Source organism: Amborella trichopoda, chromosome 3 (genome assembly GCF_054954075.1).
Source record: "Amborella trichopoda isolate Santa Cruz 75 chromosome 3, AtrichopodaSantaCruz75HAP2 v2.0, whole genome shotgun sequence".
In the NCBI taxonomy this organism is placed as follows: Eukaryota; Viridiplantae; Streptophyta; class Magnoliopsida; order Amborellales; family Amborellaceae; genus Amborella; species Amborella trichopoda.
The window spans coordinates 16,442,492-16,470,376 of record NC_142338.1 but is presented as its reverse complement, the minus strand read 5'-3'; the positions used below and the strand labels follow the sequence as shown (position 1 = coordinate 16,470,376).

The following is a 27,885-nucleotide window of genomic DNA, read 5'->3' as shown; positions in this document are numbered from 1 at the left end:
TTTTACCATAAAAATGAGCAATTAAGATAAAGATCCCAAACACCATCGGAAGGAGGAGACTCGGCGTGGGGTGTACTAAACCTGGTTGAGGTAATCTCCTGCACTCTCTTTTGTTTGTTCCATATTTATTTATTATATCTTTTATTCCCAAGCATAGATCATCCTTTATTTGTTATTGAAAGAAAGATTTTGAATGACTTCAAGTTCTTGAGATCCTATTGTATTCTTATTCTTTTATTTCATTTTATTTGAAGTTATTATATTGTAAAAGGATTATATGTAAGTGATCTAGACTGTGAAGAAAAGAAAAAGAATTGAAAAAGAAAGAAAAAAATTATTATATACTCCCGCTAGATCACACGAGTTTTTCTTTCATCATACCATACATAAATTTGGAGCTCACAATGTTATTGTAAACATTTGTGAGAACAACGAAATAATATAAGAAAATTAATATTAATATCTGTTTTCTAATATTTAAAAAGCTTCTTCAAAATTTTGAATTTCACATAGATGTTCCTTTTTTTTATTCTATCTTTTCCCCAATTTCCCATTAGTTTGGCACTCTGCTCCAAATTGTGTTGAAGTTGGTTTTTGCAAAAAATGTTGTTTATACTGAGAGTACCTAACATATACATGCATCTAACAAAGTTAGATATAAGAGCACCAAACAAATATAAAAACAATAAACAAAAAATTCAATAGTAAATAACGACAATAGTTTAGTACTAAGAGTACAAAATATAACATGTAAAAGAACAAATTTGGAATTACTTAAAGGCATGAATCTGTTTGGTATATTTAGTATTGAGCAATATTTTTTTCAAAATCAAATTCAATACAATTCGGAACTGAGAGTACCGAACTAATGGGCATTTTGGAAAAAATAGAAAGGAACATTTTGTAAATTTCTCTTAAAAGAATATTTATGTTAATTTCTCAAAACTATATAAGATGAATTTGTATTACAATCCATTATACATAAGAAGGATATCTTTAAGGCATACTATTATTTACATAAAAAATAAAGAAAAATTATTTGTAATTTACATAAATTAAAGCTAACAATATGATTTAAATAAATAAGTAAATTATATAAATAGGGATAGTTATAGAAATTTATGTAGGGTCTTACTAATGCTAATATCCAATATATTAGTTCAAGATATAAGGTCTTACTGATGTTGATATCCAATATATTAGTTCATTAAGGCATGCTTGACATGCATTAAGATGCAATATCCTTAACTATACTTCACATCAAGTTAGTTTTCTTTATCATCTTGTCTATATACTTCAACTATATTTAGATGAAATAATGTAAGTATGAAGTAACTATAACCATAATTATATAAATCATACAATATTAATCATAGTTTATTATCATATAATGTAAACCACCATATGATGTTCATTAAAATGCTATACATATAATGAGATGTCGATTCAAATATTACTATAAGAAATAATATATTGAGGGAGAAAATTTGACTGCCCCTTTTTATGCTATGTGACTGAATATCACATTAGTAGTAGACATTTGTTTTACAAAATGGGTAAATTTTTTATGTGTTATTCTAATTATTAAATATGTTGCATATTAATTAATAGTTAATTCAACATTTAATAATTAACTAATAATACTATATAACTATTATAATTTTAATAATAAAATTATTATTTGGATTGATATTTTTTAAAATATATAATTATATACTGACTCTGTTTCAGCCAGTATTCTTATATAATAATTATAATTATTATATAATTATATAATTACTATATAATTATATACTGACTCTGTTTCAGCCAGTATTCTTATATAATAATTATAATTATTATATAAATATATAATTACTATATAATTATATACTGACTCTGTTTCAGCTAGTATTCTTTCAAAATATTATCTATTTTTCCTTCCCATATTATGGTGCACATGATCTTTTAGATATATTTCAGATATTATATTTGGCATTTGAGCCACATGATCTTCCTATATTATTATTAGAGGAATAACAGATGTCTCCACATAAGGAGTTCTTTCCGATGCTAGGTTTGATGGACTTTGAGTCTCTTCTTTTATTATGGATATATTATCTTGTTGTGAAGCCATGGTTAAGGACGATGAAGAAGTGGCTTTAGCCAACATTTTATTTGGACTATGGATTAGTGTCTTTTGGGATTTTGCATAATTTTATGCTTCTTTCTGTCTCAGTAAAAATTCTCGAGTCAAGAAGTCAAGCAAATAATTTGATGCTCCTTTTATATGTTCGATATCAAAATAAAAAATCGAGAGAATCGCTTGCCATCTTGCAAAAATTTGTTTTTAAGCTAAGATTTTCACATCCTTTTTTAAAATCTCCTTAACAGACTTGCTATCAGTCCGTACCAAAAACAATTTATTAAGAAGGTTACTTTCAAATTAGTAATACAATGTACAATAGCCAATACTTTTTCTTGACTGTAGAATAATTCTGTTGTGCAGGATTCCATGCTATTGGCGTGAATCTTATCATTTCTTAATTGCCTTAGTATGTTTATTTGACCACCTTGGTGGGTTCTTATTTAGCCGTTGAAATAAAAGCTTGCAATCTAAGGCTAAATATTTGTAATAATATGAGACATAATTTAAGTTGCCTAAGATGAAGTTGTCTTACACTTTCTCCCTTATTAAACACAAGTTCTATCCTAGAAACTTGTTTTCCTAAGCATTTTAAATATAGGTTCATATAATTGTTTGTGTTCAATTACATGGTTTATGCTTTCTATTGTTGCAGTTTGATTCATTCCTTTTGGTTCCGGTTTGTAAGGAACAACTTTTACTCATTTAATATCTAGGGGCATCTCAGAAGGATGGACAACATGAATATCCTTGCCATCTCTAGTGGAAAAAACTTGGAATTCTTTTTTTACCATATTTATTTCTTTATTGAAATTATGAATCTGAATTCCTTAATCTTTTAAGAAATATTTTAACTATTCAAAGAATTTTATATTAATTCTTTGTTCCTATATAAATTTTATAATTTTTTAATAGAACTTGTGTCTGAGTTTTTTGCTAAATTCATTACAGGACTATCTTCTTATTTCTTTATTTTCTTCAGAATAAAAATCATCTTTTATAGCCCTTCTATCCATTTCAAATGCTTTTTCTTTACTTAATACATTCAGGTCAAATATCATATATGAAAAAGTAGGACTAGTAGGATTTATAAGTTCTTCTTGGCATCTTGAGGATCTAGGTGTTTCTACTCTATGAAAGGGTCTCTGGACTTGCTCTTGGGTAATCTTAATCCCTTCCAAAATTATTCTTTCATGATCTTTTTCATGCTCATTTTGAGGAATAGATGAGCATTACACCCTAGAGGTAATTTTGATATGGTTATCAACTATATTTATTCTAGCTTTTTTTAATGGGTTAACTGGATATCAATTTCTCCATTTTCATATTCAATTATTTGTTCAACTTCCTTATTTTCAAAAGGTATTGGTTGAACCTCATTATGAAGGTTCCATCTATCGGGCAATCTGATCTCATTCTAGGAAATAATCATGGGGTAATTAAATTATATTTTCCTATATTAGTTTGGAAAAATACTGTTCGCCCTTTTTCATCTACTCTTTTAACATCTGGGTAGGGTGTAGTCATAGCCGTATAGCATATTCTATAGACTATAACTAGATTTTGGGATCCTACAATGTAATTTTAATAGGGCCTTTTTGTCAAAAAAATATATTATATTATAAAAAAATTCGATTCTCTCTCTCTCTCTCATAAATTTACTCCGGCAAACCTAAAAATATCCTCGACCCTAAGTCCTTGCTGGCCCTTAATATTTACTCTCTCTAAAAATTAACCTTTAGAAGTTTGTACCTTACTACCAATGTTATCAAACTACCAATGTTATCAAATTCGCTTCGCTTCAGTCGAAGAGGCCAAAGCCTTCGGATTTTAAGCATAAACCGAAGTGAAGAGAAGCGTGGTATTGCCACTTCGGTCAGATTTGAGCTGCTTCGATAAGAAAAGAAACGCCTATATAAAAGTATTTTTTTATTATTATTTTTAATTTTTTCTATTATTTTTATATATTTTATATATAAATATCTAAATTATTTATATTAAATTTCAAAAAAAAGTCTGAAGTTTTCTTCCGATAGGCCGAAACACCACATTACGTCATTTTTCTTATCAAACCGAAAAAAACTCCGAAACGAATCTGACAACATTGCTTACTACCCTCCCTACAATATATCGTTTTCAATGATACCACTCAATTCTCTGGCTTCCCATCAGATACCCATTGAATTGCAATCATCCATTTATCCTCTTTTTCTCTCCTAACAGCCCCTTTCTCTCTTTGGCTACCTCTTGCTCTCAGTTCACTTAGGACTGCCAACCCTTTGTCCACCGCTCCCAACAAAAGGTAAATCCCTCCATTTGTGAATGACCCTTGAAATCCGTATACTATAATATGTTATTACTTTGTGATCAAATTACGAATTATATGATTTAAAACATAATACTTTTCATTTTTAATTTCGGTCTCATATTATACAATTTCTATTAAAAAATATAACATCTTTTATACCAATAAATTTAAGTAAAATTCTCAAAATTAAGTTACTATTGTATCTATAGATGCATAAGATAATTTCTCAAACATAAAAAAATAAAAAGTAGGATTTCTATAAGGTTGCAATCTTAAACAATCCAATTAAAGCACATCTTCAAATTATATCATAACGTGTAATTTTAGTGTAAAAAGTTCTTAGGATTATCTGAAAGTCTAATTTTAAACTAATTATATAATTTTAAACTCTAAAAATAGTTAAAATCAAATAGATCAAATAACATGTGAAAATCTTGAAAATGTGTTGCAAGATGCACTTTTGTGAGGACTCAAAATCTTTTTTTTTTTTTCATATTCATACATCAAGATGCCTAGATGATAAATTGGTCGAATTTTTAACATTAAAATAACATTTTTCGAAGGATTTTCGAGGTGCATCTTTACTTCTACATGTCGCAACTTTATATAATTTTTTTCCATATCTGAATTATATACTCAAAACATGTACAGTTGCTCACTAGTATTTTTTAAGGGGGTGGTTTCTATAAGGTTGCAACCTTAAACAATCCAATTAAGGCGCACCTCCAAATTGTATCATGACATATAATTTTGGTGAAAAAATTTATTAGGATTATCTCAAAATCTATTTATATATCTAATTATAAAATTTTAAACTCCAAAAATGGTTTAAATTAAGTAGATCTATGTTAAAATCTTGACAATGGACTATGTAGATAATGTATTGCTGTTATTCCTAATAAAAATAATAATAAATAAATAAAATTGAAAGCGACAAACATGTTACTTGGATTTGTCTTTAAATTACACAAGGGATCTAAGGTTCTATACCAAATCCTATAGACTAAACCATCCGGTGACATGCTACCTTGAGAGTCTTTTTGGTGAATCTCATTTACTTTTTTTCTATCATCGCTATCTTTTTTAGAGGGTTAACCTCTTTTTATAGAAAACACATTTATTTAGTAACTCTCACATTCATCGTATATAGGAGTTGAGATCCAAGTGTAACTTCTACCTTAATTCCCTTAAGTGCAACTAATTATGATTAACAAGTTATCATCGAACTATTAATCATATGTAATGAGCCAAACTTATCATTAGTCCACTAATAACTCATATAATAGGATATCATCCAAACGTTCTTACAATTTACAAAGAATCTAAACTGGGTTTTCCCTCAAGCGATACTAGGTTTTTTCTTCCGATGATATATCTTATTAAAGCTAAAAAAATAGATTCACGTATATGACATTGTCTTATATTAACCACATGGAATTTCACATATACTTCAATATGGTCTTATACTATTATTGAAAAAAATGAATTTTTGGAAGTGAAAGGGCATGATAGGTCACATTTCTAACCAATGCAACATGAACTATTTTAGGACTCAAAATTGTTTTTTCTTTTTTCTATATTCATACAATTAATTAGAAGTTTTTTCAACTTTAAAACAACCTTTTACGATAGATTTTTAAGGTTTTAAGACTCAAAATCGTATGTCTTTTTTTTTTAAAAATCTATATTCATGCTACCAATTAGAAGGTTTTTCAACATTAAAACAACCTTTTACACGTACATTTAAGGTTGCGACCTTATATATAATTTTTCCTTTTTTTTAAAACAAATGTTCCTAGGATTTTCCTGAAATTTTTTCTGGAAAATTTTCAAACATTTGGCCATCCCTTTCTTTTCATTTCCTTTCTCATCGCTCCTCTGGTCTTTCTCATTCTATCTCTATCACTCACTGCACCGAAGCTCCACACTCTTTCTTCTTTTCTTTCACCCCCTCCCTTCATCTCTGAAACTACTCTTCCACTTTTTCTCTCTTTTAAATTTTTTTGCCTCTTTTTACCTTGACCTTTCTTCACGGTTTTTCTCTTTCCAAAGCCATATGTCTGAGGATCTCTTCACTGGTGGTTGTAATCAAGGAGATGGTGGAGGATCGACAATGGTGGTTGGACAACTATCATGTTTCAAAGTGAATGGATGCGAAATGGTGAGTCCCAAACCACCGTTTTCATCTTTGATTTTTTGGTTCATATTTGGAAATATTTTCTTTCCTTGTATGAAATTTACTTTTATTTTTAATTTTTTTCTACATTTCCCCATTCTGGATAAAAGACTTGGAAGAAATTTCACAGGGCAAACCAGAACTTGTGTTGTCTTGAAATAGCTCCACGATGCATTGTGCGTCACTGGGCCCAGTCCTCCTAGTGACGCACCACGCGTCGCTGATAGACTTCCATCCCAGGGTCTCGGGCCTTTCCTTTTCCTTTAATTTTACTTACTTTCTTGTTGCATTTGTAGATTTTTAGCCTATTAAGGGTTTCAAATGTGTTGTCCTGAGTCATTCTTGGGGTCGAGAGTTATATCATTTGCGTAGGTCTTATTTTCACCATCCTTAGGCCTCTCTTGGGATGAGTGGTTTTCTTCATTTACAGTTGTTTTTGTCTTTTGAGGTATTTTCATTTCTCTTGGGGCGAAAGGATTCTAATAGACTCCCTATATGGCTGATATTGCTACCATACCTAAGGGATCCTTGTGGTGGCGCTTATTAAATGTTAATTATTTTAACCCAAGTACTTTTCCAATTCCTTAAGACATTTGCTTAGGCAAATGTATTTTAAACAATGGTTCCTTTCTAGGTGCTGATGCCATCATCCCCCAAGTATTTTCTTGGGGTGATAAATTATTAAATATCCCATCTTGGGACCTGTGCTCATTTCTTCATTTAGCTATTGATAGCCTTATGGTCTTCTTTATCTTTATCTTTTTTCTTTCAGAGATGTTTCTGTAGGGTCTAGGTTTAATCTTTTTAACATTCATTGTTGGGTGAGGCTTTTGACCCCTTAGCCGTTCCAAGCCCTATCTAAGATAGGTTTATGGGATGACTGTGGGATTAGGCCTTTCAATTTAGATTTCCCCCTTATTACTTAGGTTTAGGGTATGCCCATGCAAGTCCTGAGCCACCCTTATAAGTATTTGCTTTGGGGTCTGATTATTGTGGGGTGCTTTTAGGGCAAGAAATTGCGGAAGATTGCTCACGGTTAAAGTTGCACGAACCCCAACCATCCTGACTCCTAAAATCAAGGTGCCCCTCTCAATATTAATTCCAACTCGGGGGTCTTCAAAAATCTGAAATGGTTTTTTTAGGAGTCATGTGCAAGAGGTGTGGCAAAGAGCACGTGTGTGCGTGGGTGCAAAGGTATAGCAAATCACAATTTCAAGCAAACAATGGATAATAATCACATATATTATATATAGATATATATCATATATGTATAATCATATATATGTATAATTATATATATATATATATATATATATATATATATATATATATATATATAACATATATATGTATAATTATATATATATATATATATAATATGTATAATCGTATATATGTATAATTATATATATATATATATAACATATATATGTATATATATATATATATATAATCATATATATATGTATATATATATATATATATATATATATATATATATGAATATATAATCATATAATCATATATAATTATATATAATAATATAATCATATATATGAGAATATATATAATCATATATATATATATATATATATATATATATATATATATGTATATCATATATCATATATCATATATCATATGATATATGATATAGGATATATCATATCTGATATATGATATATATGATATATGATATATGACATATGACATATGACATATGACATATGACATATGACATATGACATATGACATATGATATATGATATATGATATATATATATATATATATCATATTTCATATATCATATGATATATATAATATATATGATATGATATGATATATAATCATATATACTCATATATAATCATATAATCATATATATATATATATATATATATATATATATATGTGTGTGTGTGAGTGTGTGTGTGTGTGTGTGTGTATGTATATATATATATATATATATATATATATATATCAGTTTGGGTTTTCCCAGGTTTTGATTTTATGGACTCAAACCCAAATTGTACAAAAAAATTTCCTAGCTCTTTTCTCCTAGTTAGATTTTGTTTTTCTAATTGTTTTCTAAGCTTAAGGTCAGTACAGATTTCTAAACCTATAGCACAAACTTCAACAGATAATTCTCCAAGAGTATAGAGGTCGTAATTTAATTCTCCATTATTTTTAGCTTTCAACTTATTACCTTTTCAGCAAATAATCTTGGAAGGCTAGCAATAAATTGACCCTTCCAATACCCAGCTCTACAGTCTTCAACTGTCAGAAGCCTAGAAGTAAATGTATCCTTATACCATTTATAATGGGAAAGGGTAGGACATCTAAGATTTTGCAAAAGGTCTAACTGTCTTTGAGTCAGAATGCTGGTATTTCCTATAAAATGTAGGGCAATGGTATAAATAAGAGTATTAACACATTCATCTTCAGTAACTTGAACAGTTTGTATTTGATCTGGCTGTATTGCTTTGGTTGTGGTATACTGCTTTTTAGCAGTCGGGATATAATTTTTTTCCATCTCAATGAGATACTTATCCCACCAACCTCTTAATTGTCATGTAAAACCTACAATGATTGCTTTAGCTACATCTGGATCTTGATTTCCATTATTTATGCTAGCAGTAGCATACATCATGTGCCTTAAGCAGGGTAAGTATTTGATTTCACTTAGGGTATCAAGATTTCATTCTACTACTATTGCTTTTCCATCATACATTGCTGTTCCCATTAAAATATCTTCTTCATGTTGAATGTCAACAGCAGACGGCCTCAGGTAATACATTTTTGTAGGGGCCGTTGGTCTGGTTTTAACTCTGTAACCAATTTTATTGATCTCAATAGGCTTATCCATAGCCTGCTTAAAAACTTGTTCTAAACTTATCGGTAATATCTTCAATCATGTTATTAGAAGTCTCAGGAATCTTTTCAAGGGTTTTTTCCTTTTCATCTATTTTTAGATTTCCTAAACATAACTTCATCCAGAAATTCTGAGCTCACAGGTTTGCAATTTGAATCTATTCTTAGGTAATTCAAGTGAGGGTTTAAATACTAAAAGGGCAGTAGTCTTGACTTGGGTTGGTGTAGGTTTAGATAATGAGTGTTTGTCTTAAAAATATCTTTTTTAGATACTAAATTTTCTATCCTATCGGCTTGTTCTCCTAAGGATTTAAGATAGAGATTAGTGTAATTATTTTGTTCTGTAATGGATTTAAAACCTTCCATATTAGGGTTATCAGAAGTTCCCTTATAAGGGCCTGCAATGGACCCTTTGACGTCTAGAGTAATGTCTTCTGGAGGATGTCTTGATTTTATCTCTCCTTTTGATGTTTTGTAAGTGTTATACAAAGTATTCAAAGTGTAAACATCAGGAGCTTTTTTAACGTATCTTTTGTTTATGTATTCAAATGGAAAGGTTAACTTATGTTTTTTGACAAACCTTTCTCCAAACCACCTGAAGAAGAACATGTTTCCTTGAACTTCTTCCATGGCTTCAATATATTTTTCTTTAATGTGTTATCTTGATCTCTCAGTTCCCTTATTTAGGAACCATTCTCTAATTTCTTTATTATGATTTGAGTTAAAATTGGCTTCTATTTTTTCATAATTTATCTGAAATGTTTTAACCTCAATATATTTAACGTTTTGGGCATCTTGGTGATTCAGGTCTGGAGTTAGCTGTTTTAGGGGTTTCGACATTATAGACAGGTTGTTCTTCTCCAACTGTCCTTAACTCTTGTAGCCTTAGCATTTATATGCTGATTCTCGAATTCCGTATGAGGAATAGATGAGGTTGAACTCCTAGCCAGAATTCTAGGACTTTGGGAAGCAATATGAATTCTAGCACTCCTTTGAGGATTAAATTATATTTGGACTTCCCCACTACGGAACTCTATTATGGAATTAACATTAGAATTCTGAATGGGTCTCGAAGGGGTTTCATTTTGTAGATGCCATTGACCTGGTAAATTTACCTGATTTCATGTTATAGTCTTGGGAACTAACAAATTTGATTTTTCTACGTTAGTTTGGAAATATAAGGTTTGTCCCCTTTCATCCATCTTCTTCACATTTGGGCATATAGTATTCATAACCTTATAGCAAATTCTGTATATGACTGCAACATTATGGGAACCAGTTTCCATATCAAACCCATCAGTTTTGAGGTTTAAAATTAAAACCTTAAGAAGATTAGGGTCGGTTAGCAATTAAAGTATATAGGGCCTTCACTGAGGTTGGATTCAACGATCTCTAATAAGGAATCAGAAAAATTTCTCTGTCTTATGTCCCTTAAACAAAGAAGGACTGAATTATTGAGTTCAGTACGAATTAGAGGTTTACCTACAATTTGGACCTACCCTATGTGTAAATAATTATATCCCTTTTTTATATGTTTTTATATTCTGTCTTTAGATAGAAGAGATATTGCATTTTGGGATTCAAGAATAGATACAGTTTTTTTAACAGTTTTTATAGCATAATCACTTTTAAATTGGAAAATACCTTTTCTATAAGTTTCGCAAGTAGGAACTTTGGGAATATTCCAGTTTTGTATGCTTTTTTCTATATTAGATATAATTATTTCTTCAGTATTTTTTATACTGCTTATATGATAGCCTGAAGAGCTAGCATTATTGCTTAAATTTTGAGATCTATTCCTAAATAAGCTCGCCATTGAGTCAATAGCGCAGTTGCCTATTTTCTGTTTCACAGTCAATGGGTAAATAGCACTGGCGACTTACTCCGTGCGCGTTCGTGTTCAACCACGACTTAGGGTTCCATAGGATAAGACGTACTGTCACTTAAGACTTTAATAGTTTACTTATTTTGGAAAGGTCAAAATTTAAGTAATAAAACTAGACAGTGAAACTTGGCTCTGATACCATTTTAGAGTTTGAATTTCCCATTACATAGTTTAAGTTTCTAAATTGATAGAATTATAACACCTAAAGTCAATAATATGACAATAATCATGCAACAACGCAGTAATGAGATAGACAAATTAAAAATTAACCATATCACATAAGAAACTCTTATAGTTCTAATACAAACCACAATCTTTACTTGCATAACCAAATACTTACATTTCACAGATGCAAAAGCTAGTAAATAGCTTCAATTGTTCCGGGATATAGTCTGGAACTTCCTTCCAAAAGCAATCACACATGTACAATTCTTGAATTATAGGCTTTTCTTAGTTACAATCCTTTCTTGAAGGAAACAGATGGGATACTGGACTAAGAAACTTAGAAATAGACTAATACCAAACTTGCAGAAGAAAAACTTCCTAAGAATTTTTTATCCCTGAGAATAAGGCTTTCATCCCTTTTTATAGACAAAAGATCGGACTTCAAAATTTTATTTTGGAGTTCGGAGGATGATGTGGCTTCAATTATTGTCATTGCTACAATGATTTTTGTCTTATCCTGCCGACACTACAGTGATTTGTCATGTCTGCTACAGTATTTGCTATAGTTTTACCCCTGTCGGTGGAGAGTATCGTCATGCTTATGTCATTCTATTGGGCCATCATGTTCTGGATTATTTTGGAGTCGGGTCAGCCCATTAATTTCATCTGATAGGAGTGAGTACTCCATAGGAGTCATCTCCATTGTCTTCAGCACGATATATATGTACATATATATATGTATGCAATATATCATCTATGATATGATATATCATAAATGATATATGATATAATTTAGTCCTTCTTTGTTTAAGGGACGTAAAACAGAGAAATTTTTTGGATTCCTTATTAGGGATCATTGAATCCAGCCTCTGTGAAGGCCTTATATACTTTAATTTTAAACCTCAAAACTGATGGGTTTGATATGGAAACTGGTTCTCAGAATGTTGGAGCCATATATAGAATTTGCTATGAATTTGCTATAAGGAGATGAATATTATATGTCCAGATGTGAAGAAAATGGATAGAAGGGGACAAACCTTATATTTCCAAACTAACATAGAAAAATCAAATTTGATAGTTCCCCAGACTATAACATGGAATCAGGTAAATTTACCAGCTCAATGGAATCTACAAAATGAGACCCCTTCGAGAACTATTCAGAATTCTAATGTTAATTCTATAATAGAGTTCCCTAGTGGGGAAGTCCAAATACAATTTAATCTGCAATGGAGTGCTAGAATTCTTATTGCTTCCCAAAGTCCTAGAATTTCGGCTAGAAGTTCTACCTTATCTATTCCTCATACAGAATACGAGAATCAGCATATAAATGCTATGCTACAAGAGTTAAGAAGAGTTGGAGAAGTTCAACAATCTGTCTATAATGTCAAAACCCCTAAAACAGCTAACTCCAGACCATAATCACGAGGACCGTTATTTTCTGATGTCGAATATGATCTTTGTGTTCTGGATTATTTTGGAGTCGGGTTGGCTCATTAATTTCTTCTGATGGGAGTGAGTACTCCATAGGCGTTATCTCCATTGTTTTCAGTGTGATCCTCATCATGGTCTTCCTCTTCCTCCTTGTCGTTTGAGGAGGATATGGACATGTCATCTAGCTCTTCATCGTTTAATGCTAATAATATTTGTCTTTTGATTTCTTTATTGGATAATTCTAGATTATGCTGTTTTAAGAGCTTGAAGTATTCTTCTATTTTTTTAGGATGTGGGATTTCCCTATTAGCTTGTTTGAGCTTTTATATTACTATATCATGTTGTTGGAGTTAATCATCATTGAAAGAATCCCACCATTTCATCATAACTCTCCTTTTCAAATAAGGAAGATAATTCCATTCATTATTATTAGGGGTTATGAAATATTCCCATCTCAGGATCTAGGGGATCTCATAAATTGCTGTAAAGTGCATGCATAAATCCACCTCATTTAATCCTCTATTAGATGCCTTGAAAAACTCGTATGATTCTATTAGGTTTTCTGGGTAGATATTTGGAGTAAGACCCCATATTAATATCCACCTTTTAAACCATTGGGGAAATACACTGATTGTAGTATTTAATCTAAATTGTAGAAACCAACTATGTGTTTTCATAGAATTTTGGAATAATAGGACGACATCCCAGGCTTTTATGTAGTCATAATAATTATAAGCCTTGACTTTTAAGGCTCCTGATTGATATTTATGCCTCAAGGGATCAAGACCCCATTGTTCAAATGTAATAATCTTTAAGATCTGAAATTTTGAATATCCAATAATTTGACTATTCCGATTGTAATAGAAGATTCTTATTGACTATGTTTCAATCAATATTTTTTCATAATATTCCCGAGTTTTGTACCCTGTTTCAGGGTGCATGTTATCTATAAGATAAGCTTCTGCCATTTGATTTGGTTCTTTGAGAGCGTATTCTTTTTCAACAACTATTATTGGTAATAATACTATTTCAATATAGGGTGTTCTATTTTTAAAACTTTTGGGTTTTTCATTTACCTCCTTATTTTTAGGAGAATGAGGTCTATTAAAGCTGCTATTATTGGAGGTATTGGCTTTCATCTTTCTTCGAGTATCCCTGCAAAAGCTCACGAGTTAAAAAGTCAGGCAGGGAATTTGACTCCCCTTTTACGTATTCTATGGTAAAATCAAAGTGAGAGAGAATAGCTTGCCATCTGGCAAAGATCTGCTTAGAGGTTATATTTTTAACATCTTTTTCCAGGATATCTTTGGCAGCCTTACAGTCTACCCTTATCAAGAATTCTTGATTTAGAATATCACTTTCAAATTTTATGACACATTTTACTATTGAAAGTATTTCCTTTTTTATAGTTGAATAATTTTGTTGTGCTGGATTCCAAACCCCTGAAGTGTACCTTATCAATTTTTCTTTGTCAGTAGGTTGAAGCCTTTGTTTTAGGATTCCTTCATAGCCTAGCTCTGAGCATATGTTTCAATAATTTTAAAAGCTTTGGGATGTGCAATTACTAAACAAGGTAGTTGTTTGGCTTTTGCTTTAATGCGTTTAACAGCGAGAGTATGTTGCTCCCCCCAATCTAGCGGATTTTTTCGAAGTCTTTGAAAAAGGGGTTACAATCAGCCGCCAGATTTTTATAATAATCCGCAATATAATTTAGTGACCCCAAAAATCTTTGTAACTGATTTTTTTCCTTTATTTCATCAGGAAATTTGTTAGCAAATTGCAAAACCCTTTCAATAGGAGTTATAGTTCCTTGGGAGATGTTGTGTCCCAAAAATCTAATGTTAGTATGAAATAACTTAATCTTTCTGGCAGAAACTACCAATCCGGCCTGCATAATTATTTTATGGAAAATAAGCAAATGTTTCCAATGCTGTTCTATTGATTCAGAGAATACAAGTACATCATCAATATAAACAATTGTAAAAGTAGTATAATTAATCATCATCCTTTTACCATCAGCGGTATTCAAAATTTGTGTGGTTTTGTCAAAATATTTAGAAGGGACAAGGCCTTCATCAATACAATTTAAATCAGCACCTGCGTCTATTAGGGCGACAGTTTGAAAGTTGAATTCTTTATTAACTATGATTGTAACATAAGTGTGCCATTTTTGGGATATAACCTTGTCAATCAGGTTGACATTAGTTAAAGTCCCCAGATTTTTATCAGTAATATGATTTTCAGTTGAGGGAATGTTTAAATCTTCAAATTCATTCACAAATGCTAAGTTTTGAGAACCAGGGTCCATATCAAAACCTTGAGTTTTTAGGTTTAGAGTTAGGACTTTTAACAGATTTGGATCGGTTAAGGCTATGGAGAAATTTGGAAAACAATTAAAGTATATTGGGCCATTACAGAGACTAGATTCGACTATTCCTAATAAAGAATCAGTGAATCTTTTGTGTCGGCTATCTCTTAAACAGAGTAGAACAGAATTATTTAATCCCGTTCTTGTCAATTGTTTGGCAGCTATTTGAACTAATGCAATATGCAAATATTTATAATCTTTTTTTTTTTATGATCTTTGATCATTCGTTTTGAGAGTAATTGAAATAACATAAATACTTTTTTCAATTGTTTTTATGGAAAAACTACTTTTGAAATCAAAAGTCCCCTTATATTATAAATATCTGTTATAGGTACGTTTGGTATATTCCAATTTTGGATTTTTTTCTCTATATTATCTATTATAACTTCTTCTCTATTATTAACACAAAGTGTATTATTAGTAGTAGTTGATCTATTCGATATCAGATGAAATTTGTCATTTTTGTTTGAGTCAACTGGAAACAGTCCCTACAGTTTCTTGGCTCTTTTTGGCCGCAGTGATTTTTGGGTCACAGCGACTTTGAACTAATCCTACAGATTTCTCAGACTCTTACCTAATAGTTCAATTTTCTACTGATATATGATATATATTATATATATCATATGATATACGATATACGATATACGATATACGATATACGATATATATATTTATATGATATATGTATATATAATATATATGATATATATGCATATATATCATATATGATATATAATATGATATATATATCAATTATATATATATATATATATATATATATATATATATATATATATATATATATATATATATATATATATATATATATATATATATATATATATATGATATATGATATATGATATATGATATATCATATATCATATCTGATATATGATATATGATATGTGATATATCATATCTGATATATGATATGTGATATATGATATATGTGTGCAAGAAAGCTATGAAAATAGAAGAAATTCCCTTCTCTTTTTTCATTTTTCTATTCTTTTAATTTCTCTGGATCAGAAATTTGAGGATAGACAACTAGAGACACACTGGAAATGATAGGGATCTTTTGCAAATTCTGATGGTCTTTGTGCTCAACAACACGAAGCATGTCATTGGTGCACTATACTTTGGCGATGCGGTTTGTGTTGTTGAAAACTAGGGTGCTCTAGTTCAATTTGGAGTCCCCTAGTGTATTTTTTTCTTTGTTTTCTGGTTTCTGGAGCATATTTGTGTAGAATTCCAAAGACTTTTAAGAGGTATTTTGGCAACAAAATTTAGCTCAACTATGCACGGTGGGCGCCAACTATTTAGAGCCAAGTCCCGAGAAAATTTCTATGTGAAATCCCCTTTTATTTATGCTCCAAATGAGATATATTAATAAATTCAACAGACATTCGTAGGGGCAGTTGAATTGCAATCCAGAAATGAATTAATCCCAAGATACTAATTCCTCTTCGGATTGTCCGCAATGCTGGCTAATCCTTTTGGCCAAAACAATTACTTCTAAAGTAATTTGAGAAACCCAAAAAAAGGAAAGAAAATGTTTCATTTTAAGGCCAGGCATATTGGCTTGGGATACACTCGGAACGTGGAGTTGGACGATTGTATCAAATCGTGGGCTGCTTTACAGTTATACCTTTGCCTTCTCCTTCTTAAATGAATTTTTTGAAGCTATGTTCAAAAAAATCGCCTGCCCAGCCGCTTGAGCAGCCAGGAGGTCTCACCGTCCCACCCTGAGGCTGTACGGCCTTGGGCGTGGTGGTAGGCCAGGGCAGGATAGTTGTCACCCGCCCAATTGCCTGGGCGAGCGCTCGACTCCTATCTCCCACCCTGGAACCTTTTAGCGAGCCGAAAAATGGCCATGCCCCAAAAGGGTTTTTAGTAATTTTCCCCCTTGAAAAGGGGGGAATAGGTTATGGGGGGTATTTTGGCCGCCAAAGCTCTAGTGAGAGATTTTCCTAAAAAAAAAACACATTTTGTTTACCTTAAATCAAAAGTTTTTTGAAAATCGATTTCAAACTTGACTTTTTTTATTTCTTGTGAAATTGATAGGCATTCGACACAGGTCTTTTTGGAAACCAAAGAGGTTGCAAAAGAATGGTTTTGGCATCCCAAAGTAAGTGATTGAAGCCTACTTTGATTGGTTTGAAATGTTAGTCAATTTAATTGTTTATGTTTAGGGTTTCAGTTTTTAGGTTGCTATTTGTTGTGATTATAATATATTTATGGTTATGTTTAGAAAATATATCTCTATGTATAGCTATGTCTACAATTTGTTATGCAAAATCATGGATTTATAACTACCTTAAAAAAATCCCAAATTTATAAAAAACCCCTAAACCCCCCCCCCCCTCCACTTCTCCCCCCCTACCCAGGCGGTTGGGAGCCGGCTGGGCTGCTGGTCTGTCTCTTTTAACATCGTGTTGAAGTTGTTTATTTGAAATTGTTCTAAGATGAATTAGGTTTCTAGGGTTTTAAGTGCCTAGGCCTAGGGTTTGAGTTTACTTAAGGTTTTCTAGGTTTTGAGTTTACTCAAGCTTTTCTAGGGTTTCATGGCTGTGAAGGATGATGTTGTAGGTAACGGTGGCAATGGGCTGGGTGGCTCGGCCCTGCCATGAATAATTAGGGCCTGGGCCATAAAAAGTGGCTTGAGGGCTGGGCCAACAAAAGGCTGGCCTAGTTGGGCTTGGAGCGGCCCGACCCTCATTTCCTTTTTTTTTTTTTTTTTAATATTAAATTTATTGGCCCGGCTTGGCTTTGATAGGGCCAGGGCTAGGCCCTACGCCAACCTTAGGTGAGTAGGACCGGGTGTGGGCTGACCCAGGCCAAGCCTGACAATTGCCAGCCCTAGTTGTAGGGTATTGGCACCTAGATTTAAGATTCTCTCTCTGAGTCTCTTTGGGGATTTCTTACTCTCTAGGGCTTGTCCTAAACTCTAGAACTTAAGAACACTCTTGGACTCTTATGAACATATGTGAAATGCCTCTTTAGGCCTGGATAAGGATCTATTTATATGCTATTTTACGTGGTTTTATGTGTTTTAGATCATTCCAAGAAACTTCCAAAACTTTTATGATGTCGGATCAATCGCAATGTGGCGCGTGTTGCTGATGTTAATGACACCTACGATGTGATTTGTGTTCGCTGGTGTGTCTCGCCTTGTTTTGCGGGCCGCATCAGTCCTATCTTGCTATTGCATGTTTTAGATAAATTTGTAATGCGATTTAGATCCGAGACAATTCTAATATCATCGTAGTTCTAATTGTTCCTATCCTAAATTAATTATGGATAATCCTAATGACTTTAGGATTCTACTAGGTATCTCCTATGGTTTAGAGTATAGGGACTATTCAGTGATGATACACTAAGGTTTTCCTATACTAGTATGGTCCCTAATGGCTTTATTGGGCTATTCTAGGTTATGTTTCCTAGGGTTTTGGGAAATAATTGGCTTAGGCTTAGGATTTAGGGTTTTACTAAGGCTTAAATTTTAGGTTTCAGGCTAAGGGGCCTAGAAATACAGCCACTTTCAAAAGCGGTATTTCTAATACCTTCCCTTTTTTAATCTTTGTTTACAGGCTACCTTATTGTGCAAATTGTTTTGCAAATTGTTTCAATCTTGGTAATGAATATGATGGCAATTAAGTTGGTCTCATGAATGAAAGAAAATGGGAGGGATCTAAAATAATTATCATTATTTCAAAATAGAGGTGGTAATTTTTGTTATTACCGATTTTTAAGGATTTTTTATTCGTCATCATCATCATCAGAGCCTTATCCCAACTTTTTAGGTCGGCTACACAAATCCTGTTTTGCCATTTTACTCTATCAAAAGCTATACCCTTAGTATGACCATCCCATATCTTTTCTCACTACGTCTATCCATGTCCTTTTGGGCCTTCTCCTTGCCCATTTGGAGCCTTCCACTTGAAGCAAACTGGTGCTGTATTCAGTCCACGTTGCACATGGATCACCCATCTAAGTCTACTTTCCCTCATCTTATTGCTTGTTGAAGCCACACCTAAGTTCCCTCAACTGTTTTCATTTTGAGTTCTATCATTTCTTGTCTTGCCACTCATCCATCGCAACAACGACATCTCATCTACATTCTTCCTATAGGTGTATTGTTTATTGACTGCCCAACATTTCATCCCATAAAGCAAAGCTGGTCTCACAACTGTCTTATAGAACTTCCCCTTCAACTTCTTTGGTGATATTGGCAATCAGTGGAAACTCTAGATGCACATCTCCACTTTGCGCATCCAGCTCAAATTGTATGTGTGACATCTTCTTTAACCTCTCCATTTTTAAAGATTCTTTCATGTTTTTTATTTAAAAAGACTAAATTGAATCCATACCATTTTTAAATTTTTTATTTACTTATTTGTTCTTTTACACCCTTCACAATACCTTTGTGTGTCATAAGGGGTTGATTTTGTTGGTGATATAGCATCAATTACTTTCACATTCTGGCTATTTTTCTAAAACTTGATCCAAACCCATATTTTTGGGTCGTAGCAGCTTAACTCAAAGGTGCAAATAGCAAAATATAAGTCGAAAGGGCAGTTTACAATAAAAATCGGTGGCCAATGGTTGTATTTGACTACCAAAAACATCTGATTATGCCATCTCACGTTTTGTAGCTATTTGATCAGTGTCTTGCCCTTCAGTGTTTAGTCTTGGGGTCTTTGTGTGTGTATTTGTGTTTTCGTGTGCACTGATATAGGTTGTATACATAAGGGGCATATCAGGTAAAGTCTTTTCTGCCCATTTCAAACAAATTGATACAATGCCATAATTTTAAAAATCTAGGCCATGATAGTAATGGGGGCAAGTTTTTTTTTGGGGGTCTTAGTTCAAATCAGTTGATACAATGTCATGAGTTTTAAATCTAATCCATGATAGTAAATGGGACTCCATTCTCCCCAGAATCCAGGGAAGCAATGTCTTGTGACCAAGTTTGCCTGAGAATACTGGATTAGAGCTGTTATATGACATTTTTATCAGGGTGTTGATTGTTTGTTTCTCTTTTGAATTCTTTGTGCTCTTTTGAAATTTTTTTATTAACTATATCTGTCAACATAATTCATAAATTTTTTTATTAACTATATCTTAGGCATCCACATTGCCAATTCATTTACGAAGAAGAGATTATGAGAGAGAGAGAGAGAGAGCAATATTTGTTATGTGCCAATTCCAAAAGACATCATGGTACTCCAGTACACACGCTTACATACAGATAAAGGGTGCAGTTTATATAAGGCACCCTCGTTAAACAATCAATTAGCATGCCAGCAGATCGATTAACCTTGATATCATCTGACCCTTTACACCACCCAGATCTTTGGTGTTCTGTACTCTTATTGAAGTCTGAGCACCCTATCAGCCCACGTGCATGGGGTCATTAAATACTCCTATGGGGTGGTTATTGGCTGCCCATGTCATCAGCTATGCTTAGTAACATATATGGTATATAATAGTTCCAAGAAAATAGCTAGGTGATGTTGCTGCCCTTTTTTCCCTTAGACTCGGGCGTGGAAAGAGGCTGAGCCCAAGTCAGCTGGTTTCTGAGTTAGCTGGTTTGATTTGTTGATGATCGATTTAAAACATTAATGCATTAACTTCAACAACTGGTTACGCTCGGCCAGTTCCCGAGGTTTCTTTGACAGAACCTGGTGCCCAACTGGGTCTTATTAACTCGGGTGTGTCCGAATTAAAATCACCAAGTTAGAATTAAAATCACCAAGTTAGAACATCAAGGATTGTTGATTGAATTCCTGGCTACAAATTCTAATGAGATATTGTAAAAGACAGGCTTTTTAAGGAAATGTTTTGTTCTTTCTGTTTACTAATTTCTACGCTTCTATGGTTTGAATTCACAAGTGGATAATAGTTTTTTGTGGCCCTCATTTGCAACCTCATATGTAATAGTCTTTTGTGGCCATCATTTGGAACCGCATGCATGGCTCAACCACAAACGTTTTCAGTTCTGTCAAATCCTTGGCTTCACCTTTTCTTTTAGGCACAAGTTTTGATGTTTGAATGATGTTATCCTTACAGCCAAAGGCCACCTTGGGATTTATAGAGGGCTGGAGGCCACCATGGCTTTGGCTGGGAGACTTGGTTGTGGTGCAGCCTCATTGCCATTAATTGCAAGTGTCTGCCTTAATGCATTGGCAAATCCAAAAAGGTTCTTTGGGATGCTAGCATAGAACAGTTTGAGTGGTTTCTAGCTGCGTGGAAGGGTTGGTTCTCTTCTTTAAGAAGCTGAATTACCATCATAAAAGCGACCCTCACCAATGTTCTCGTCTTCCAAATGTCACTATTTGGTATATGCCCATTGTGGTTGCCAATCACTTTGGAAGATTGATTAGGGGATTCTTGTGGTTAGGGGTGGAAGGTCAATCAAGTGTCACTTGGTCAAATAGTATGTTGTGTGGTAGCTTAAAAGTATTAGGGGTTTGGGCATTAGCAGGCTAAAGGAGTTTAATATAACACTCCTTGGAAAATGTTGGTAGAGTTTAGCCATCCAAGAGGACCAAATATGGCGGCTAGTTGTGCAGCGTAAGTATGGTTTGGATGGGTTTGGTTGGCTCTTGAGATGTTCAGACAATGCCTCAGCCTCAACTATATGGAAAGGTCTTGTGTCTTGTTTTATGGATTTTACTACCAATATTCAATTCTTGGTAAAATATGGGGACAACATTAGATTTTGGAAAGACTTTTGGATTAGTCTTTATTGACCTAGAGAAAGCCAATGATAGAGTACCTTGAGATTTGATTTGGAGGGTGTTGGAACAGAAAGGAGTTTTCAGACACTACATCGACTTGGTGAGAGATATGTACGATGAAGCGCTAACTAGTGTGCGAATAACTAGTGGAGAGACGAGTGAATTTCCAATGACAATAGGTCTACATCAAGGGTCAGCATTGAGCCTATACCTCTTTGTCTTAGTTATGGACGACTTAACTAGGCACCCTCAGGATGAGGTACCGTGGTGCATGTTGTTTGTAGATGACATAGTTTCGATCGATGAGACCCAAAATGGTGTCGACGCAAAGTTGGAACTTTGGAGGGACCAAGACAGAGTATATTGAATGCAAATTTAGTAGTAATAGGAGTAGAGAGGAGGAAGTAGTTAAGATAAACGGCCAGGAAGTACAAAAAAGATCGCATTTGGATATCTTGGGCCGATAATCTAGGAAAATGGAGAGATTGAGGAAGATGTCGCACATAGAATTAGAGTTGGGTAGGCGAAGTGGAGATATGCAACTAGAATTTTATGTGATCGCCGCATACTTATGAAGTTGAAGGGTAAGTTCCATAGGATAGCTGTGAAACTAGCTTTACTTTATGGGGCAGAATATTGGGCGGACAAAAAATAATATACCCATAAACTGAGTGTAGTGGAGATGAGGATGTTGAAATGGATGAGTGGCAAGATTAGAAGCGATAGAATCCGAAATGAATCCATTCGAGAAAGTTTAGGTGTGGCACCAATAGGCTATAAGATGAGAGAGAGCAGACTTACGTGGGCTGGCAATGTGTGGCGTCGACCCAGTAAAGCACCTGTTAGAAGGTGCGAGTTAGTTCAAGTAGAAGGATTGAAAAGGGTAAGGGGTAGGCCCAAAAGGACATGGTTGGAAGTAGTCCAAAAAGATATGAGGACTTATGGCCTCACTGAGGGTATAGCCCTAAATAGAGTAGAATGACATACCAGGATTCATATAGCCGACCCCAATTAATTGGAAAAAGGCTATGATGATGATAACTTTTCAACAATTCCCCCCAAGCCTTTTTTCATTAATTGCCAACCTGGACATGACAACATCCTCATCCTACAAAGTGATTGGAGACCTGGTCTGATCACCTCGGTTCAAAAGATCTTATTGACTTGGAGATGCTAGATCTCTCTCCTTAGTCAGGTAGAGAGGCAATACATCCCTCGATCTCGTGATGATTGATTGATCTGGTCATCCTCTCCTTTTACTGAGCTTTATTCCTCAAGCTTGGTTCCCTATTGCCCCTCCCAAAGTACAGGACTTCAACTGGCTGGTTCTGTCTAGACAAGGGTCGAATGTAGACCAACTCCAACACTGAGGCATCCAAATGCCTAGCCAAAGTTCCCAGTGTATGGTGGAGGAGAAGTTCTTGTATCACCTCTTTATCCATTGTCCTTTTGCCAATCTCATTTGGTTCTCCATCCTTTAGTGGTTTAGCTGGTTTTAGGTGGTACCTCAATCAATCTAACAACTATTTGCAGCTTAATATGGCCCACTACGCACAGCTATTGGCCTGTTCTTATGGAGGACCTCACTATTAGCACTGTGTTGGTAAAGGAATAACAGATCCTTGAATTAAAACAGTTTCTGCCTGATGGAGTTAAATGTCAACGTTGAATTAAAACAGTTTCTACCTCGTATCTTTTTTTTTCCAGCTAAAAATAAGCTCAATGTCAACGTTCGTCCATGGTATACTTCATGCAGCAATGATCGAACATCGCAAGAGAGAGCAAACAATTTAAAGGTTTGGCTTATGGCAACCACTAGAGGAAGGCACTGTCAAGCTCAACTTTTATTGTTACGCTTTCTGCAATATTGGCCCTGCAGGGGTTGGAGGTATTTTTCAAGATCACTAATCCAACTCGCTCTCCTCATTCAAACGCCCCATTGGGACAGTAAACTCCACATTTGCGAAAACACATGCCCTTGTAATAGTTATTGAACTGTTCGAGTGATATTGGGGCAATGTTGTCATAATCAAGGGACGTGGTAAAAAAATGTCATCAGTTGGGCTTCAAAAGTCTCTCTCTGCCCATGGATGGATATTGGGGCAATGCTGTCATAATCAAGGGACATGGTAAAAAAATGTCATCAGTTGGGCTTCAAAAGTCTCTCTCTGCCCATGGATGTTGGAAGCACTTTTTTAGCATATATGGGACATCTCCAGCTCTACAAAGTCACATATAAACATGTGGAGAAAAGCCAATACAAGCACAAATGTCTTAGCAAAAGGAAGAGCTTTGGACCAAAGTTTTGTAACTATTGAACAATAGATAACCCCAGGCTGGACATGGTTTTAATCTTTCTCATTTTTGTATATGCAACGCCCTCATTTTTGACAAGATTTGTTGCACCTATTATATAAAGTGCTTTCTTTCTATTTTTCTGTTGACTGTTGAGATCTGGTTTGGGATCCTCACCTTGTTTTGGCGGGGACAGAGAGCCTGCCCGCTGTTTGATCAGTGGGCATGTGATCCATGCCGTCCCATGAGCTGAGCCATCAATTAGCAGTTCTGCTCATGGCGTGGTCTCAATGATTGTACCATCTTCCCTATCAGTGGTAGAGTCTCCTCCCTTCAAAGTCTGGCGGATGATCCCCATATATGGAAAGTGGCTAGATACTCCCTAGGGATAAAACTATAACAATGGTCCCTCCCGCAAAATTCCACCGACTTTGATTGAGAGGAGCCTGAAAGAACTTTGAGAAAGCCTCCAAGTTAGCAATTTAGTCTCCTCCAAATAAGATATAATTTGAAGCTTCAAAAAGATCCATATCCTTAAAATCCACCATACATTCAAATAATTGGTCAAGATCTTTGGTTATATCTTGTACTCCTGTAGTTAGATTTTTTATGCATCTTAATATAACCTTTTTACACTTTGTTATTGGTTTTTTTGAGAATATTTTAAATTTTTTTTTCGAGAATGGTTATAGATACAACAAACAGAAGTCTAATTCAATTTTGTTTTTAGGTCTCTTTAAGTGTTAACCAGTAAAGAGCTTTTCTTAGTTAACTTCCTTGGGGCATGGTTGGCAGGCATTAATATAATCCTACAAAAATGACAATACTACGATTTGTTATGTGAAATGGTACTTGGGCCTGTCACATACTTGGAAGCCCTTGCTGGTACTTACATTGCTCTTTCAAGAACATGTGAAAGTTATCATGGACTTTATGAAGACACTTCTATCAACTCACATCAACCTTTCTTGGTTATCAAAAAAAAAAACTCATACCAACCTTTCTTTTGTCATAAGTGGACAAGACGTGAATATCTTATACAAAGCTTAATGAAGACTGTCTCACATTTTCTTACCTCGACCTTTCTTTTCTAGGAAGTTCAACATAATAATATTGCAATTGCGACAAATTCAGTCTTATAATTCCCCCCTTGTAATTCTTAACGCCTAGGATCAATGGACGTTGAATTTTGTAAATGCGAGAGTTGTAATCATCATCATCATAGCTTTTTTCTAACTATTTGGGGTTAGACTACACAAATCTTGATCTGCCATTTTGCTCTATAAAGGGCATACCCTTGGGCCATTTGTAAAAGCAAGAGTACTAACATTAAAGGCACCTATGAGTTCAAGCTTGTTCAAGGTTCAATTGTCATGGTTCACACAATTTTCTGACCTAAGGGTGACACGCTTCGGTATACGTGCTTTAAGGAATGAAGTCCGTTCTATTATTAGCCATCATTCCTCTCTCTCTCTCTCTCTCTCTATCTCTCTCTCTACCTGTTCAGGCTTTTGAGCAAGCACAAAGTACTGGGGTAGAAATTTTAGAGAGATTAAAAAGGCTTTAGAGAGATAGAGAGCAAGAGTTGAAGGGTAAGGGTAATTTGGTCATTCCAAAATTATAAGTTTTCACTTATTTATGTGGGAGGGTTTCTCAGTAGCAAGAGCAGTGGCAACTCAGTAGTTATTGTAATGGCTCTCTCAAAGGCACAAGCGATCATCTCTTCCAACCCAGTTGTTGTTTTTAGGTAACTCTCTTTTGATAAACCTCTTTTGATGTTCGTTTTCTATGTTCTTTTGATTTAAGGTTTCCTTTTCTTTTGGAGTAGTTGGGTTTTCTTTTGATACAACTAGGCAATTTGAGTGGTTCAATGTGATTTTTATAGTGGATTTGGGGATATTTGTAATTGATCCCAAGGGTTTTGCAAGTTTCTGGTAGTTTAGGTTATTGTTTCTATTTCGGTGTCCGAAATATGAATCACATTAATTTTTTTTTTTTTAAATAAATTTTTTTTGGAGTAAATTATCATATTCAAGGGTGTTTTTCAGGCAATTTCTTCATGATTGAACTAAAATCTACCAATGGATTTCTGGTGATTGAACCACACTCATGATTCTTGTGGTTTTATTTGGGGATAATATGGGGTTAATAGCAATTTATTCTGGAATTTCTTTTGAACCAGCTAGTCAATTGGGATTTTTAATGTTCTCTTGTGGGATAATAGGTTTTAATGCAGGGAGAATTTAAAGTTGTTCCTTTAGTTTTTTTAGTTTTTCTGAGCCAATATTAATTTTGTAGTTGTATTTTGCTACCTGTATTTTGCTTCAAGCTGCTTCGAGGTTGGTTTTCCCCACATTTTCTTTAATTTTCCAACTCCAGTTTTTTGTTGCCTCAAAGAATCTCTTTGGAGAAGGCAATGTATTTTATTTCCCACCTTCTTTTCTTAAACCACAAATAGATATACTTTCTCTTTAATGTTTTTATTAGAATTTTTTATCCTTTTGTCTAGATTAATGTTTTTATTACTTATATGTCAAAATCCAATGTCCAAAACTTCTTTCCTTGATTCAGCATGCTTCATTTTTGTTGATGGCACAGTTTGGGTTCATAAGTACTGGTCTGACTATGAGAAATCACATTTACAAGGAAAAAGGATAAAACCATAATATATGAGAACTGAATAAGTATATGGTTTCATGTGTTTTTCCAGTAAGACCTATTGTCCACACTGTGTGCAAGTGAAGCAGCTTCTGTCCAACGTAGGAGCAAACTTTATGTTGTTAAACTGGATGTGGAGAGTGAGTCCCTTGCTTTTCCTTATTTCCTTTTTCTCTTTGTCATTCACTATTTTTCCTTAATTTTGGCTCATGGATTTAGTGGCCTAAATAGTTTTTTGGATTTATTCTATTAATTTTTTTTGGGGGGTAATTCATTGGGGAAGACATGCCTCCTACCCTTTTTCAGATAGAGTAGGGAGTTAGCTTTTTTGAAGGTGTTAGTGGGTGGTGTCAGCAGGATTGGAAACCACAACATGGTAACTAGGTATGGGGGTGCTACCACCACGACCAAACCCCTTTCCTAATTATTTTGGACTTGAAGTACTCATCTCTTTACACATGCGAGGAATGGGGGCATGTTGGCTCCTATCCTCTTGTGGTTAATGTGTCACCTTCTACATTAACATGATATCAAGACGTCATGTTAGTGCCACTAAACATGTGGTGAGTGGAAGAAAAAACCGAAGTTCCCATTGTGTGTGTATGTATATATATAAATATCTATTTTTGTGTGTATGCATGCTTATGAGATTTCTAACGGGTAGGGCTGGGAATGGGTCGGGTCGGGTCGGGTCTAGGTCGACCCTGATCTGACTAGTTAAAGTTGGACTCAGACGCAACCTGGTCTCTAAATAAAAAATGTATAAAAAATATGTATAATATATAATTATAATATATAATTAATTGTATTAATATGCACTAATTCTAACATGTATCGAGGCGGGCTCGGTCAGGTG

General features: G+C 33.9%; 1 protein-coding gene across 7 annotated transcripts in view; it reads left to right on the top strand.

The window, feature by feature from the left end:
• The first annotated feature begins 6,222 nt into the window (after window positions 1–6,222).
• Window positions 6,223–27,885, top strand: part of LOC18430450 (uncharacterized) — a 37,847-nt gene continuing 16,184 nt past the window's right edge. Inside the window, exons 1-3 of one of the 7 annotated variants that reach the window (XM_088860237.1) lie at window positions 6,223–6,594; window positions 7,617–7,689; window positions 17,398–17,461. The gene's annotated coding sequence lies outside the window, so the exon portion shown is untranslated. Of the gene's footprint in view, window positions 6,595–7,616; window positions 7,804–17,397; window positions 17,462–27,081; window positions 27,170–27,885 lie in introns of all 7 variants that reach the window. The other 6 variants (XM_088860236.1, XM_020665064.2, XM_020665061.2 and 3 more) reach the window with 6 other exon arrangements.